Source organism: Typopeltis vanoorti, chromosome 16, assembly GCF_054136105.1.
Source record: "Typopeltis vanoorti isolate ZY-2024b chromosome 16, IOZ_Tvanoo_1.0, whole genome shotgun sequence".
Classification (NCBI taxonomy): domain Eukaryota; kingdom Metazoa; phylum Arthropoda; class Arachnida; order Uropygi; family Thelyphonidae; genus Typopeltis; species Typopeltis vanoorti.
The window spans coordinates 83,326,551-83,342,694 of NC_143564.1; positions in this window are offsets into that span (position 1 = coordinate 83,326,551).

The following is a 16,144-nucleotide window of genomic DNA, read 5'->3' on the forward strand; positions in this document are numbered from 1 at the left end:
ATTCACACTAGGCTACATGCATATTCAAATACTTTTTGAATATGCATGTAGTATGCATAAAACAAAAAAAAATAATGTAAGATTATAGAATTCCATATTACTGAAAAGAAAACACTTGGGGTTCTGGACAAATGCTCTTTTCCAGACCACAAGATCAGACGAATCGCATGCAACGAAAAGTATTTTGTCATTGGCTACTGTTTTCAGTGGTCAAATAACAGTGGTTCACTGCATATATTTGTTTATATCCGCTGGCTTGACTCCTTCATTTATATTGGTGCCCTACGCTGAAATTTGAAATTTTGCTGACTTGAATGACACACACATACACACAGGAATCATCTTGAATTTTTCAATTTTGAGGCATACTGCTCGGAAGACTTATATTATGCACTGTTCACAGGTGTTCTTGCTCTGTGTAGTACGACAAAACTTATCAACAGAGGGAGAAAAAGATAAAAAATTTCGTTGATGAAAAAAGTTAAAACTATTACACAGATGAATGCCTTCTGGACATTTCGTGGCTGCATAACATAAACTGTACCCAAACCGAATACGAGCACAATGCTATAGATAATAAATCCATAATTTCGCACTGCACTTTAGAACTTTCACCTACGTTCACATCCAATGCACATTAATGTAATGAATATTCAGAGAGCTCCTCCGATTTTCATGAACATCTTGCCAGCTTGATTTTATCATTTCACCTTTATGATGATTATTAATTGCCTAAAAATTAACTTTGATGTTTAATTTGTACAGTAAATATGATGCCTGCGTATTTATCCATTATTGCTCTTCGTAATAATGGATAAATATATGTAGTAGCAATAACCGATATTTTCAATCTTCTTTAATAGCCCATGAATAGTTGGCTGCATAACCATGAAACATTGACTACTAAGAAATGAAGAGAGAAATTTACTGTGATAATTGAACAATATGAACATCTCCATCTGCGTGTAACTCATATTTTTGGTTTCAGATTTAAAACTAAAATACTGCTTCGGTGCTGGGCTTCACATTTGTGAACTTTCGCAATAAATCCCATGAGTTGATTTGCAGCTTGATTTGCACTATTTGGATGACTTCAAATCTTGCTAAGAATACCAGACGTCAATTGTAGCACCCCATCACCGTCTTCAAATATGGAGGAAATCATCGTCACTTTTAAAAACTATTAATCCCGTCTCTATTAACTATTAAAAACTATAAATCTCGTCTAAAAGATTTACCCTTTTAGACGAGATTTCAGGCACCTTCTGTTAACTGTGGACATCGCAAATATCAATGTACACGAATTGCACTTTGCTGATATCTTAAATACTTAAGAGTTGTTCCAGTCTCCTTTTATATAAGAGTGAAACAGTTTCAAAGCTGAATTAAAACAGGTTTGTTGATCAGAGAGCCGCAAAAACTGCTACTTACAACTTGTTTCCGGTTATCCCTCAAAATGGTGTGGTAACTGCAGCATTAGTTAGTTTATTACAAATAAAAAAAAATGTTTAAATTAAGGTGATATTAAACACATTGTTTTAAAACCAAATAAGAAACTCAAAAATTGGAATCAGAGAGTTTCATGCCGAATATAGTATAGTAAACTATAAAAGTATCGGCGACTACTAGCGTGAGCTAATGTACGTAGTCCAAGCACGTAGCACAAACTCGGGCAACTCGCAGCAAAGGTGGTAAAGTTCTGATCGCTATTCTTGATATTTTCCATAATGTAAAACACATTTCCCAGGAAATGTATGCTGTTATTACATTATGGTGGGAGGTCACTACCCACACCGGTTTGAGCCTTTATTGAGGCTTCATCAGTGAGTAGCTAGACCAAATTAATACCAAAGGGTATAGCGAAAAGAATTTATAAACTCTGCTATACGAGTTGTCAAAAAGGTGCACCCATTAAGTTACTTAAATATAAAGAGCGATAGGCTTCATTTCGACGATATAAACATTATTTAAATTATAGCAGAATATATATGGTCTTTTCGCTATACCCTTTGGTATTAATTTGGTCTAGCTACTCACTGATGAAGCCTCAATAAAAGCTCAAACCGGTCTGGGTAGTGACCTCCCACCATAATGTAATAACAGCATACATTTCCTAGGAAATGTGTTTTTACATTATGGAAAATACCAAGAATAGCGATCAGAACTTTACCACCTTTGCTACGAGTTGCCCGAGTTTGTACTACGTACTTGGACTACGTGCATTAGCTCACGCTAGTAGTCGCCGATACTTTTATAGTTTACTATACTATATCCGGCAAGAAACTCCCTGGTTCCAATCTTCGAGTTTCTTATTCGGTTTTAAAACAATGTGGGATTTAATATTCCCTTAATTTAAATAATGTTTATATCGCCGAAATTAAGCCTATTGGCTCTTTATATTTATGTAAAAAAATTGTATTCCGTAATCAAATCTTCATTACACAAGAAAAATTCAGTAAGACAACTGAAGCCTTTCATGCTTTTAATACTTTCTGAGTTAAATCATATAATTCCGTATCCTAAAAAATTAATGATAGGTATTGTTAATTATTTCGTGATCCTTCGTGATAGGCCATACTTAAAAGCTTACATTCAAAAATTATCTAACGAAACACTTCCTGTAAAACAAAAGAATTGCGCATTCCACTTAAGAAATGCATTTAACAAAACAACTCCCAAAAGTTCCTTTCATCTAACAGCTTTCGTCTTTGTGATGATATTTATACCTGTTGCGTGCTGCGACTAGATTAAGCTCAGGACACGTGCTTTAATTTACCCGATTAAATGACAGCTCAAGTGAATTTAATTAAAAGAGGACATTAATGAAATCTTCACGAAATAATGCTTAGCATAGGGAAAGAACCGTCAAGTTCTAAAGCACTGGCCTAAACATCAAATATCATACTGCAAAATGTGCTATAAGTGTTGGAAGTTGGGATCATTATTAAAATTTCGCTAGCTACATCAAGTTTAACTCGAAGAATATAAATCAGAGTAAGGAATGCAAAGTGCTGCTGCTGTACAATTATCTCGAATTATTTCCTTGAATTACTTTTGCTGTTAATTAAATATGGTTATTCACTTGAACTTATGCAATCAATATATTGATATATATATATATATATATATATATATTAGGATAACCAAGCAATTTTATATGCTTGGTTATTTTAGCACCTAATCCCAAGTATGCAAACAATTGTTTGCATACTTGGGATTAGGTGCTAAAATAACCAAGCATATAAAATTGCTTGGTTATCCTAATATACAATATACCCAAGTTAAAAATTTATTCCCATATATATATATATATATTTTTTTTTTTTTTTTTTTTTTTTTTTTTTCAATAAACTAGGAAGGGAATAATTATTAGGATACAAATCAATAAATGAAAGAAGAATAATGGAGAAGAATATATATATATATATATATAACTGTCAACTGCTTTTTAAGCGCCTGAACAAAATATTTTTGATTCAGAATTCAAAGATTTTCAGGAAATATTAGGAATTAAAGGTGCTGAAATTATAATCGCTGTTTCAGTTGGTAAACTAGGATGGGTAAGAAATACTTATGAAATAACTCTTGAGTAGGGTTTGGTAGCGTTTGTTGTGTGACATATGAACTAAAAGAATGATTACGAAGTCCTAGAACTGTTTAATAAACTTTGAGTTCATATAATTCATGAAGATATAAACAGCATTGATTTACAATATGAAAAATTGTGGATGAAGCGAGAATTTCATAGTAAGTAAAAGGAGGAAATGAAATGGAAATTAGATTAGTGATGATTTTAAGGGTTTCACCCCCCCCCCCCCCCGGGAGAACGTACTCTGGTGGTGGATACGGAAATGCCTCTGTTATGAGTAATAGGAGGGAAATATACCTGCTGTAGACGAAATAGCGACATATATTCCATAGTAGGCAGCTAAATAGCATCTGTTTCCCCATATTAGGTGCGGCTGAACGAACTGTTATGGTTGGTCAGATGAATGTGAATATTCGATGCATGACGGTAAAAACGAAACAAAAAGAACGATTGCTACCTTGGTGTCGTATGAAAGTATATGTCGGCGCTGATATCGCCGGGATAAACTAGGTCTATGTACTCAATTTAAGCGATCGAGGTCTGATGGACAAGTCAGATGAAGCATTAGAAATGGGATGGGCAGTCAAGAGGCATGAAGAGTGGAAGAATCATTTGGTCTGGGTGTAGTACAAAACATAACGCAGGAATTACATTTCTGTTCAATAAATAAGTAGGAAGGGAATAATTATTAGGATACAAACCAATAAATGAAAGAAGAATAATGGCAAGATTTTCAGCAAAAAAATTTAAATTCCCAGGAAAAGAATAATAGGCAAATATGAACATGGGAAAAACGGTGAAGGAGGAAGAAAAATGAATTTGACTTAAAGAATGACAATTTGTAACACAATTCCAGCAGAAGTATTTCATAAAATATTGTGGGTAACTTTAATTATGGGGATATAGATTGGAAGGAGAAAAGGCCATATAGGCACAAGGAAATGAAATTTATACAACTTCTTAGGGGAAAATTACCTAAAGCAGCATGTAATGGAAGGCACAAGGGGATCGAGAGTGCTGGACTTTGCGATTACATCTGAGGATTTCTGTATAAACAGGAAGGATTATGGCCGTCAGTCGACGAGAGTATGTGGAGTTCTCATGTGCGATTATAAGGTTGGGAACTTTGAGAAATTTAAATTTAGAAAATTGAATAATCGCTTTGACGGTAAAAAAAAATTGAAATCTTGATGCAGTATGAAAGGATAAACAAGGTCTATCTTGAAATGACAAATTATTTTGCAAGAGGAGCGTCCTCACGGAAAAGACTTTAGTAGTGCATGGGAAGTGGTAAAGGGTTGTTTGAAGGAAAAGTATCTAACTGCATACTAAGAGTTAAAGAGAATTAATAAACTAGAAATTAAATTGATAAGTTACAGCATTAAGCAGGAGTTAAAACGAAAGAGAAGCGTGTGGAAGAGATTCGTAGATAGAGGTCACTAGCAAACCCACGAGCAGTATGAAACATATGCCAGAAGAGAGAGAGACAGGTACGGTAAGGAAGGCAAAATCGGTGTATGAAAAGAGATTAACCGAACGACTAAATTAATCTGAAAGAGTTCTTTCAGTATGTGGCAATCAAAAGAACGACCACAGTAGAATGATTTTGAATGAAGCAGACGGTGATGTTATTACAGTAATAGATATGTCCGGGATTAATATCTAAGGATAGACAGAGAGTCGAGGTACATAGGATCTGGAAGTCAAATACAGCTATGGGATTGGATATCAGCTAGTGTATTAGGAGAATGTCCTAGGAAACTGGTAAGACCTTTGATTGTATTGTTTATTCTGAGTCTCACCTCGCGTCGAGCTTCAAAAACATGGAAAGAAGTGAAAATAGTTCCTTTGCATAAAGGTACTTCTAAGACAGAAATAACTAATTATAAACTAATTAGTATTTCAGGAGTGGTGCTCAAAGCATTGTAGTAGTTGGCTAAAGACAAACTTCAGCACTGGGTAGAAGAAATGGAATATTGTATGCGAGACATTATCACGGCTTTTTGAAGGGTAGGATGCTCCAGTAACTTACTTTCTATAATAAGGTGACAGCTGAATTGGATAATGGTAAAGGCTACTGGTAATACTGTTATACTCCGCGAAGGGGTTTCATAGGATACTACATGTATCCTGATACATAAGTTGCATAAAAAGTTTATGGATATGAAGCTAGTGTTGGAGATGAGCGGTTGATGGAGAAATCAGATAGTTTTGCACAGATAGTATGCAAGTGCATAGTCCTACAGGATTATGAGGACTATGCCGTTAGTCACGGGCCTGTGACTAACGGCACGTCACAGTGTTATGTACTTCCATCACTACTGTTTATTTTGCTCATTAAAGATGTAGGAAATAATCTGGGAAGAAATATTCATTTATTTGGAGAAGATGCAAAATATATTCCTACTGCTTTAGTATGAATATACTTTTCATTTGTCTTGCTAAAACTATCTTTATATTAGTTAAGTAAGAATATCTCGCGATTTTAAAGTGCCAGTTATTACTCAGTCGGCAAAGTCGACAAAATAATTAGATTCAGTGGTTAATAAAAACTGTACGATATTTTACATATCTTTCCTTTTATATTAGTATATTAATTATGAAAGAGATATCGAATAAGTTAGTCGAAAATCTGTAGATGGAAAGTGCTGTCATATAGAAACATAACAAATAAACAGCACCCTCCTTTGTCTGTTTTAACAATGGATTTAGCCATCGTCTGAATGTTAGGCAGTGATATTTTTTATATATAAAATAAACTCCAACCACTAATTTTGCAAAAATGTTTTCACCTGAGCAACTGTGGCAGTGAATTTAATGAGCAATTACTTGCTAGTTCAGAATATTTAGGAATTGCTGATGACACTTGAATAAGCGACACTTAAAACTTATTAATATTTCATTGTTTTATGAAATGGTCGGAGAGCAGTAGAGTCCTCACCTCTGTGTATGAACAGGGCACGCTTCTGAACTGAGAAAAATATTTTGGATCGTTTGAAATACTTAAGTGTTCCCCCTCTCAATTCTTGATTAAAACACAAAACAAATGGCATAGTTAGCTGAGCATCAATTGCAACACTATTGCTATTCAGCTACGAGTATGTAATGCAATTTATTATATTTTCCTTGGAATATTCTCGATTTTACTTTTGTTTCCTGTTACTCGATCTGTCATTTTTTGAGAATATTGAAATGTAGGAATGTCAAACTCACTGCAGTGTGTTTAATAAAGCTTTAATCCAATACAGCAATTAAGAAAAAAACCCCATAAAGGTACGTGTCATTACGCTCCATGTCGAAACTAAGAATGGCTAAAATTTGGTTCAGAATGTAATTAGATTAACTATTCTGGGTGTAATCTTCAACCTGAAAGTTTTATGTATTGCTGGACTCAAATTCCTAAAATTAGCATGCGATTTTGGAATGAATTCTAAAAACACCTTAAACTTCAAAAGGCATTTGCTGCATTCAGAAGCATTTGAAGAAATGCTTCTGAATGCAGTGTCCTCATTTCCCTCTTCCACAGTGAAACTAATTTGAGGATGGATATTAATGAGCAAATGTAAAAAAAAAAAAAAAAACACGTTAGAGAGCCTGTTGTCCATGCAGCCAAATGGCAAAGTAATCATCTGTATATTTCAAACATACGTCGGGCTTCAGATAGGACCAAATTAAGTGTCAGAAATTCAAACGATTCCGTGTATATATACGCTAGCAATGGGAGGTGTGAAAGTAGGGAACCCATTGCTACACCTTGAATTTATTTAAAGAGTTGGTTATTCCAGCTAAAATATCCTGATTTAAGTGTTTAAAGAGTTCGCAACTATCAGATGGATACATTTTAGATAGGACAAGTAGTTTATCTTAAACTGGAACATTTGTATAAAAAAATAATGAAAAAGACAACACATCGAAGCTCACTAACCGATAGTTCGCTTCTAATTGAAATTTTGTACAGTGATTTTTAAAGCGCCTGGATTTTTTTACGCAAGACTATTGTTGAGTTCGAATGGCAAATGTTTAACCGTTTATAGGTGGAACAGTTTATGGCATCCAGGATGAGTGCAACGGGGTCCATAAACCTAAGGTCTAGGTATGTAACCTTCATCTCTCGGTTGAAACACCATCTTCCTGCTTATGTGAGACCTAAGGCTGCTACTGCAGTGCCTACTTTCTGCTAATTATAAAGGAGAGCAGTAAAGTGGGTCTCAGGAACGCGAGAACAAATCTGATGGTAACGCGTTTGAAGGCTTCTCAAACGCGTTACCATCTGCTTACGCTAGAAGATCATGCATGAAGAGAATCTGAATATGGCAGGATAACGTCGAGGTCGCTCCTAGCCGAGAGTATGCACTCCGTGGGTAGAATTGTAAAGTCCTTCATGCTTGGCAGCTGCTGTAATTTCCGGCATTAATTCAATCATGAAATATAATCGAATAAATACTTGTGTCGCTGCGATTATAAAATATCTCCCACATAAGACAATAATATAAAAATGCAATAAATTGCAAAAACATAACTCCGGAAGCTAAAATATCAGAAATCTAGTACAATAAAAAGCACACTTCCTCATCCACTTCACTGGCATCTAGTGCATAAGCATTACTAATATTCACCAATGCAGGTTCGCCAAAAGGCTGCGGATTCGAATACCGCCATGGATCTTTGTGATTGTAGTAACTGTTATGTTGTACATTATGCGACCTTCCGTGTTTGCAATTCATAGGATAAAAGAAAAATCGGTTAGCTCTGTTTTATTCAAAACATTGCTAAAATTGTACGAAATTAGTGAAAATGAAGCTGCAAAAAATTGTTCAGCAACTAGTTTCATTCGTCCTTCGTTATATTTGTTCAGCTGCTGTATAATGAATTTGAATGAGCTGCCTAGAACAGTGTTAGAAGCAAGAAATTATGCAGAATATCAGTTATGGACGTTAGTCTAGTATACCAAATTATGATAATTGAAATTGCACGTGCCTATGATCTGCCTGATTTGTACACTACTTTATAGGACCAAATATTTTTCCGAATATTTTTCAAAAGGACGCGCGCTTTCTCGACTAACCTTTTGTTTGTACGAAGTCTAATGCCGTTATAGGGCAGGCCTTCTTTTCTCGTTTCGTAAGAAAATTCAAACCGCCGTGTAAAAGTTTTATTATATTATTATTTCACGAAACGAATATCTAATTAAACTTAGTCAAACTAAATTCCATATTAGGATACTCTAGCAGATTATCTATAACAACTACCGTTTTTTAGCCTGCTCAAATTATCAATACTTTCAAGTATTTATTTCCCTTAGCAATGCTGACATTAAAAATTCATTTGAGTACTTAGATTCGTATTCAATACAGAATGAATGCTTCAGATTCGAGAACCTTGTAGTTAATTAAATCTTTATACTTTTACATATAAAATTGGCTGCAACATCGAGCAATGCTCAAGTGTCCGAGAGCACACCAATCATTGGATTAAATGTGATTTATTGCTTCCAGGCTTAAAAGTGTAAATTCTAATAAATTATACCTTTATCTATTGTCACCGGAATATTTTATTTTCTTGCATAACAAATCGAATCGCTTTAGGTTGAAATGTGCATAACTCAGAGCATACTTAACAATGGTCTGCTTAACTGCAAACTTTTAGTGGAAGCAGAATACTAAATACAAACGGAATAATATCGTGTAACATGATCGATGAGCTGAGATTTCTAATGGATAATAAAGCTGTTCATAAGCTCCATTCCAGAACAATGGCATATGCTGCTGCAGACGAATTCTACTGTATATAGATAAGATAAATCATTCATTGCATAATTTAAATTGTGTTTCTACTTTGTGTTATTGTTTAACAATGTTTACTTTTTGGTTTCTCTTTCACTAGCCGGCGAGAAATTTGTTCAAATTCATAACAGTCTTATGTTAAAATAAAGTTTCTTATTTTAACAGAGGCTTTTAAACAACAGAAACAAGACAATCGATATTAGTAAAGCAAATCAACTATGTCAGGTGAGTACGTTTTATGATAATTATTAATTACATATTAAAGTTTCTATTTAGCGTTAAATATAGTGTTTTGTTTTATTGTTATTTTAATTAATTTGTCAAGTGGTTTCGAAACGCTTCGCATTGAACAAAGATTAATGACAATACCGATTTAGTTGAGAAGGAAAACATGTTTTTTTGATTGTCTTGGGAAAAATCTAAGCCACCGTAAGCTTTATGGTGCGATTTCTGCTGATTGACAGACCATCTGCTTGGATTGTATCAAATTTTTGCTCGATTGCAGTACATATGATTAAGCCATACGTAAAAACAAGCCAGGCGTAACTGAATGATTGGATTTCTCTAGATCTGCGTGTGTTTGGGGCGGAGGAATCAAACGCTGACTCTATCTCGATTCATGTAATCCTACGAGAGGTTTTATAAGATTTAGATCTGGCGAATTACGTGGCGAAGGCAAACCTGAAATTTTCTCCTATCGGGGAAAAAACACCATGAAGGGGGGGGGGGCGCTTAATTGACCACAATGAATACCTATCGCACTGTTTTCAGAATACCTAATCTATAGCAATGTTTCCTTTATCAGATTTGTAATAGATTACCGGAAAAACAACCCCATTCCATAACGCTGCGGCGTCTTGCTGATTTCTGCTGGACCATGGCATTGGAGATGTTTTCCACTCCCCAGGGTTTGGAAAGAATAGTCGAAAACCTGCGGAGAATAATTAGCCATCATGACATAGCTGGGAATGAGAATGATCCGAAAAAACAATTTTTGTGTTTACCATCTTCAAAGATCCGATGATATCTCTGAAATTGAAGTCTCACTACCTTGACTAGCGGCCTGCTTTGGAGGTCCGCACGGAAGACGAGAGTACCGTATGTTTAATTATGGCATAAGAAAAACAGCAGTTCGTTCTATGGTTAAATTCCATGATCAACAGTTTTATCAGTTGATCATAGAATTTAACCAGAAAACGAATTTTTTGTTTTTCTTTTTTGTGTATGGGCTTGCACAAGGCCGAACAACCTCTATTTATTTTCATTGATTAGATGTAGGTGCGTGCCATTGCCCCGACGATATTCTGTCTAGTATCCTTCCACTCTTTGTGGATACCTTAAAAGCACACCACGACCATCCCACAATACAGTACTTTCCTGATAATGCAAACCTTCAACAGGTACTCCAAAGTCATGCCGTTTTACTTCCGTCAATTAGAAGTAGGTGCTGGCCATTGGTCCGACGATTGCTATTATGCCTGGTATCCTTCCACATCCAGTATTAAGAAAGAGATTCGAAAGAAACGGATGATGTGGAAGGAATTCTGCATAAGGATGATGTCCGTTATGAAAATTATAAACAGCAGACCAGAAGAGTTACAACTGTTGTACGAATGCTTAGCCTGCGTATGAAAACAAACTGGCTCGGCAAGCTAAAGACAGCTAACGAGACTTCTATCGATATGCTGAAAGTAAAAGAAAGAAAGAATGAATATGAAAGAAAAACTCTTCTGAATATAGTTGGCGTGAGGGTGACCGATGCAGAAGAGGTTGTTCAACTACTCAGTGCCAATTTTGCTAAAGCTACCAACCCGGTGTATGTAACATTGAGTTCTGTGCTACCTCTTCTTAAGAAACCCAGGTGTATGAAGAGGAGCTATTAGAGCTGTTGCACAAACTGAATAAACATTAAGCAATAGGGACTGATGGATATCAGCATGGGTGCTAAAAGAGTGTTCAGCTGGACGGCTATTCATTTGACCTGGATATATAATTTGAGTCTGAACAGGGAAGATTCTGCAGGAATGAAAAGAATGTATGGTAATCCCATTGCATTAGAGTGGTGCAATGATCGATGCATCCAACTATCGACCAATCAGTATTTCAAGAGTGGTGGTGACGATTTTGGAAAAATTAGTTAGGGCTCGCATTCAGAAACCGGTTGACAGTGAATCTCTACTTTGAAATGAACAGCATGAGTCAATAAGGGAAGGGCAACATTTAGCAACTTGCTCGCATTCTATAATAACGTTATTACCATTGAACTAGATAAGGGGAATGAATGCACTATGATATTTTGGATTTTACTAAGGCTTGTGACAAAAAAGAAGACAGCAAGTTGGAATGTTACATAAATTAGTTAACATGGACTTGGAATATAAAATATTAGCGTGAATAAGGGGATGGCGGGTTGAAAGATATCAAAAAGTGGTATATGGAGGATGTGAGTCTGCAAGATTTACGGTAACCAGTGGTGTACTACAAGGAACAGTGCTTGGTCTACTTTATTCAATCTGTACATTAATGATATTGGGAAAGATTTGACAAGCGACATATAGCTGTTTTCTGAAGATGCAAAGATAAGTAGGATGATCAGGAATGCTGATGATATGCAGTACTTGAAGAATGATTTGAATAGGCTGAACTGTGGGCACGGGAAAATGGATGTCATTCAATGCCAGTAAATATAAAGTTATGCACGTTGACGTGATTAGATATCCATTGTCATTATATTGGTGGGATTATGCTAGAGGAAACTGATAAGGCTAGGGATCTTGGAATGTTAGTAGATAGCAAGTTGAAGTTCGGGGGGTGGGTCTTGTAGCAAAGATTGCAAATACAACTCAAAAGATTGTATTGTATTGTTGTATTTGCAATCTTTGCTACAAGACCTCCCCCCCCCCCCGAACTTTAACATGTAAAGGTATCACTTACGAGGTAATAAGACCTCGTAAAAGAGGTCTTGATAAGATCTCATTTGGATTATTGTACGCAGGTCTATTCTTTTGGTTTCCGTTGTGATTCTGATAGAGTGAGGAGAGAGAGAGAGTGCAAATGAGTGTTAAAATGATATCAGGATTGTGGAATATCATTACGAAGACAGATTAAAAATTTGTAGACTGTATGCTGTCTAGTAAACATGAGAAAGAGGAATGATATGATCGAGACTTACAAACTTCTGAAAGGGTCATACAGGATTTCAACTGATGGAATTTTTCCTTTCATGGGGAATGGACGAGCGGGCATCCTTGGTAGCATAGAATAATTTGAATTCCTCTAAGAAGGGGGTGAGGGCTAGATTTTTCTTTCATAGGGTGGTGCGTGATTGGAATGGATTGCAATTGGAAGTGGTATGCGCTGAATGAATTCAAGAATAAGTATGATAGCTAGTGCGTGTAGTATGTGGCCTCTCTTGATGAGTCCTACACGCCCTGTAGGTCTCTCTTAATAATACCAATGCAATCTTTTGACTGTTGATTGGCATCGGATGAATTCACGTTACTCGCGATCAGTATCAGGTATACCGATTTTCACAATGGTGGTCAATTTTGATCGGAAGCTGCCATAATATCCTGACTGCAAGGTATTCATGCTGCAGAATGAAAACTGGAAACGTGGAGATATTGATTAAATTAATTACTGGAAGCGGTAATGTGTATTTGATTTCCTTTAGAGGGAAAACGTGAGGCAGTCAGTCGCTTTATTGGTTACCTATCACACTTAAATAAGGGAAGTATTTATCATTCATGTTGTTAAAGATGCATTTTCTTTCTTGTAAATTTTCTTTCCAAACGAAGTGGTACTGCATACTCACGAACATTTCTAGAGGTTCCATCGAATTAGACTTAAATGCCTTTCTTTTAGTATTGGATAGTTAAACATGAACATACTCTTGAATACCCATTTAATCTAAAGTCTATTTCCACTTGGCAATTTAAATTTCCGATTACTTTAAAGGTTTATGCTAACCGTTTAATACATAAAAAAATAAGAAAAAAATCAAGTATTTTAATAAACCTTGTAAAATCCGTAGCATGTCACATCCGTAGCATTATTAAATCCTTCCTGAATTACTATCATAAATTCCCTTGAATTAAAGAAGCCTTTCGACGTGCTCTTAGAGAGATGACATTAAGCTATTTTCTAATTATAATTAAACAACTGTGATTAACAAACAGGACAGATAAATTTAGTGTACTACTGTTTTCATGAATAATTTAACTTGCATTAAAGGAAGCTTAAAGACCTGAAATTATAAAACGCTAAAATTTTCTGCTCCTTTTAATGGATCTAAAGAAAGCAGAACATGACAGGTGATTATAAACCATTTAAGCGATTTTGTTTTGTGTTGATTAACTTAGGAGATAGAATTCATCTTCTAGAATAATGTTTCTGAAATCTGGCAATTAATAGCCAGATGTTCAAAGTACAAGGCTGAAAATTAGTTCGGTTTTGACTAATGCAATTTTTTTTATAACGGGTCTGCTTGGGAATTCCCAAGCGGAGCAATTATTTTATACATCCTAATTGGAAACGCATGGCTATTCATTACATTATCTCATCAAAATTATTTTCAATAATTTCGTGTCGGAACATTTTTCAGAGATCTGCGACAATTTGAAGAAACTCGCAGACAAACTGAGTAGCTTAGAAATATCGAAAAATCAAGAAAAAGTTATGTTATGAATGCATAAAATATGTAGATACTAGTCTATTTTATCATTTACTGCCATAAAATATACGCAAATCTTATAAAAAGTTAAAATTTAACGACACTTTTACGCACACAAACACTTACAGACCGTCCATGGTTATTTGCAAGAGAAATGCAAACAAACGTAAAGATGCAATATTATATCATAACTGCACAAAATTAACAGTTATTAATTAGTTAAATTAATTAGTATGAAATCAGAACTTTATAACGATTGATTCATTAGTGTATAGGCTAGGCTACCATAAAGCATTCATACTGCTGCTTCTTCGTTATCAATGCATGAATCGTTATATCTGTAAATAAATATGAATTTCTTTTTCACATTCTCTTTTCATTTTTGATGTCTAATGTTATTGATACGTATAACATCTACAGTGTTTTGTCTCCTATAATACAATATTGACGTAGGTACTGACAGACACACGATTATCTTGTAAACAGACAACGTAAACTTACCATATCGATAAATACAGTACTGTAAATGTGTTTATTTGCACTCCTTATGGTTTCTTTAATAATATTTTCTTTTCCCTAGTTTACTTTATTGTAAGACTACAATATATATATATACATACATATCATATAAAATGTGTTAATCGACTGTTTGTATTATGGTAAGGCTTCCAGTCAACAGCAGGCTATCAGTAGTTAAGTTTTGGGGGAGTCAAAAGTTATACGCGGATTTTCGAACAACGCGAGAGGGCGGCGCCCCTAACCTCCGCGTTGTTCAAGGGTCAACTGTATTTCCAGGTAGCTTGCATTTTTTATTTTAAAATAATACCATTAATAATTATACAGTCCCGTTATATTTCAATGATTAACGACTGAAGTAAACGAAGACATGCTATCATGACGACTTGCGAAATTATGGAATTAAAATGAATTAGTCATTCATATTTTCATAAGGATCATCTGTCTATTGCTGAAACGAATAACTGAAATTGGTCGTAAGAATGGCTCAAACAAGAAACTGGTGCAGGTTCAGTTTATAAAATTCATTTAACTTGATTTTTTTTTAATGTAATCAGCCTTCATAAAATCACATACTACGGTTGTGTTACGGGTTGCAAGACAAAGAACAAGTATTCCTCGTCTCTCTCTCCTGAATAAACCGGGACTGTTGGCCATCCTACAGTTACCTCGTATAAATACGAACTGCTAAGAAACAGGACAGAACTTGGAAATCTTCGTTACACACACGAATACATTGGCAAGACAGGAAGAAATCGTTCTACTCTGAGTTTCACAGAGGTTTATGATGGAGTAGGTGAAGTGATATATATATATATATACATATATATATATATACATACTTTTCCAGAGATCTATCCGATTTCTTACATGATCTTTCATTTGTCCAATTAGGTTGTTAATAGAGAACCATAAGTGATATATTAACCGCTGTGTTGAATTTTTGTGAATGATAAAACCGAACGATTCGTGCCTAAACCATCTTTCCTTTGCAGGTGCTTTAACCCTTATTTCGGGATACTTAGATATAACAGTGTTGACACGGAATTTCAATAAAACTAACATGCTCTTACTTTAAGTGAGTATCCACTATTGAAAGAACCGCGGAACATAGGAAATTTCTGCTGCTGGGCAAACGTACGTCAACCATTCTTAATTCCCCTGTAGAGGATATTTTCTGGATTTTGGCAGTTTACTTTCCAACAGTACATCATAGTAAATGACTTCAATTATGGCATACTGATTATTGTTCTTATGGTAACACCCTTCATTCCGTTGTGATTATTACCTGTAAGTATTTTTAATTTATCAGAACCGAATTCCTGACTACTATAATTAGGTTTGCGTTATCTATCTATCGACAATTTCCTTCCAATTCTGTCATTTTTCAGTTGGAAAGGCAGAAATGTAACCATATCGGTTCACCTAGACCCTGGTCATCTTCTCGCTCTTTTCTCTGTCGTCTTGGCATCGAACTCCTGTTATCATTTCCACTCCCATTCTGTTAAATTGAGCATTCCATCTAAGTTTCGATATGTACACTTTCTTGAGTGATTATAATTTCAAGTACCTTTCCAGTGGACC